This window comes from Pinus tabuliformis, chromosome 4_1 (genome assembly GCF_031772625.1).
Source record: "Pinus tabuliformis cultivar Carrire ecotype Pingquan chromosome 4_1, CPIR1, whole genome shotgun sequence".
Lineage (NCBI taxonomy): Eukaryota > Viridiplantae > Streptophyta > Pinopsida > Pinales > Pinaceae > Pinus > Pinus tabuliformis.
Genome location: NC_142303.1, coordinates 170,610,717 through 170,613,806, shown reverse-complemented (window position 1 = coordinate 170,613,806; position 3,090 = coordinate 170,610,717). Strand labels below are relative to the sequence as shown.

Genomic DNA, 3,090 nt, shown 5'->3' with positions numbered 1-3,090 from the left:
TCAAGCGGGACCAGGACCTTACTTGATTCACCTTTCAAGACCAATCACTATACGTAATTTCGTAATAATAATCTGACTAATCTTTCTTCATTCCGGGTTATACCTAATATAGATGATTCGGGAATATGATTCGGGATTGGATTCGGGGTTAGGAACTACCTAAGAATTCGGGGTAGGAGAGGTTGTAAAGGTGATACCTATTGGTTTGGTTGGCCACTTCATGGCGGGTCCTTTTATTCCGATACCATTCCCACCTTTTCTTACGTGATAAAGAAAGTCCGTCCTTTTCGGACCTTGTTCACCTTCCTCTCACTGTCCGTTCTGGTTCCGAACGGGACCTCACTTTGGGTCACTGTATTAATAACCTCTATCAGTCAAGCAGGCGTGGGTATAGCAGGACTCGAACCTGCGACCATTAGGTTAAAAGCCCGATGCTCCACCAACTGAGCTATACACCCTCCCTGAAACCAACCCAACAATCAATAGCATATTATAGCAGCAGTAGAGAAACATGTGCTTCTCTGGTGTGGGAGAGGCGGGCGATGGCGGCCCGGTGGTTCTTCAAGTTTCAATTTACTTATTGGGTGGCCCCTCTCAAATAAGTAACTAAAAAATTCACTAACGTACCTCTCCTTATCATTCGAGCGATGGCGGCCTTATTAGTCTAGCGTTCATTCCTCACCCTGTCGGACCTCTCCCGTTGGTCGAGTCATGCTTACGCATCCTCTCCTTATCAGTCGAGCGATGGCGGCCTTTTAGTCGAGCGTTCGTTACCTCACCCTGTCGGACCTCTCCCGGTGGTCGAGCGATGGCGGCCTTATTAGTTCTTCTCGTTTCATTTTACTTATTGGGTGGCCCCTCTCAAATAAGTAACTAAAAAAGTCACTAACGTACCTCTCCTTATCAGTCGAGCAATAAATTCAATTTACTTATTGGGTGGCCCCTCTCAAATAAGTAACTAAAAAAGTCATGCTTACGCATCCTCTCCTCTCCCTTTTGGTCGAGCACCTAAAGGTCCTTAACAGTCGAGCGATGGTGGCCTTAACAGTCGAGCGTTCGTTACCTCACCCTGCCGGGGGCATCCTCTCCCGTTGGTCGAGTCATGCTTACACATCCTCTCCTTATCAGTCGAGCGATGGTGGCCTTTTAGTCGAGCATTCGTTACCTCACCCTGTCAGACCTCTCCCGTTGGTCGAGTCATGCTTACGCATCCTCTCCTTATCAGTCGAGCTGATGGCGGCCTTATTAGTCGAGCGTGCTTATGCACCCTGATGGACCTCTCTTTTGGGGCCCCTCCCCCTTCTTTGGTCGGGAGAGTGGGTTCGTATGGGGTGCTTATTTGGTGAGGGGCCCAAAAGAGAGTTGCTCGTCTTAGTTACTTATTTGAGAGGGGCCACGTTACCTCTCCCATAGGTCGAGAGTTCGACAGGCTCATGATGGTGGCCTTAGCAGTCGAGCCGATGGCGGCCTTGACAGTCGAGTGTGCTTACGCACCCTGTCAGTCCTCACCCTGTCGGGGGCATGATGGCGGCCCGTTGGTCGAGCGTGCTCGGCATCCTCTCCTTAACAGTCGAGCCATGCTTCGCATCCTCTCTTTTGGGGCCCCTCCCCCCCCCAGAGAGTTGCTCGTCTCCTCCCACGTTACCTCACCCTACTCGACTCACCTCATCACTATATCACCCATCGTATCACAGTTCACCCGTTGAACCAACACTGCCCACACCTGCCTTCCTCGATGCTTATTGGGTGGTGGGCTTAATCATTATATATGTCATTACGCTTTGATTTCTTTTGGGGGCTGGATGAATGAGGGAGATTCCAGTCATGATGCGCTTTAAGGCTCGACCATAAGGATAGGAATTATATATGTCATTATGGTTTTTAATTCATTCATCGATGTATGAATTGATTGAAAGGGTTGATAAGGACCTGACTGGCTGGGTTTCTCAGGACCTTACCGCCTGAAAGGACCCTTTCTTTTTTGACCTCGTCTTCTGTTTCCAAGTTCCCGCCATAAGAAGAAGATGCGGAAGCTTCAGGGGTGAGCTGGGCGAACAAGAAAGAGCAGATACGTATTGAAATAAGAAAGATCCCGCGCATGAGGAAGTGGTATCTCTTTCCTTCCACTCCGGCATCGTGGTGAATAGGTAAAGAGACGCTCGGTCCAACATGGAGGGAGTTAGTCATTCATGCATTGGGCCAATCAATCTGGCTTGTTTGGAGCAGCTTCGTGATATGGGATAACCCAACTTCACATTGAAAGTGGCGTTTTCTGTTTGAAGAATTGATTTGAATAAGTTTCACACGGCTAGCGGGGAGGGCAAAGCTAGGATAAATTGGATTGCTGGCTGGCTGGTCGATTAACCGAGGAGGGCCTTCCGGGCGGCTGGTTGAACCCGTGGATGCTAGAACGTGACGCTGGCTGGGAGAACCCGAAGCCGGGAGAACCCGAGGCTGGATGACTAGATGGCTGGATAAGAGTTACTGCCGGTTGGGAGAAGAAATGAAACGGGACGGGATCACTGGTTGAATAATCACCGAGGGCTCGCTTGCGAACTGGCTTTATGAAGCTTACCACCACACAATGAGAAAGAAGGCCCCTATGTACCCACCTAAAGACATTGATACATCATGTTGTTGCCATACCAGCATATCAATTAAGATATTATGTGTTATCACAAGACGAAGAGAGAAAGCATCATACCCGCCAAGAGAAAAGAGAAGTTCCCCATCGTTCCTACATACCCGAGATAGGATATTTTCCCCCATGCGCCACCTACAATAGGATGGCTAGACGTGTTGCTAGACCTAACAACCCGAGAATGGCACCCGCCGTCACACCCATTCATCAACCTGTAGAGCCTTGAACCTGTACCTCCTTACACACCCTCTCAGGCTTCTTTTCCCATTAATTTCCTCCTTTTTCCCACTCATTTCATCCACCAAGTTGATTAAATCATTGTATTTTAGGACTTTTTACATGGTTTTCTAACTACACTGATGACTGTTGTTTGGTTTAGAATTTTGGTTCAGAGTGCTGCATTTCCGCAGCCAATACAGGTTTCCGCAGCTGATCTAGGTTTCTGCAGC

The 3,090-nt window shown here is 48.7% G+C and overlaps 1 non-coding gene across 1 annotated transcript; it reads right to left on the bottom strand.

The window, feature by feature from the left end:
* Positions 1-385: 385 nt before the first annotated feature.
* TRNAK-UUU (transfer RNA lysine (anticodon UUU)) lies at positions 386-458 on the bottom strand. The gene has a single exon. It is a non-coding gene; the product is annotated as a tRNA-Lys (tRNA).
* Positions 459-3,090: the final 2,632 nt, after the last annotated feature.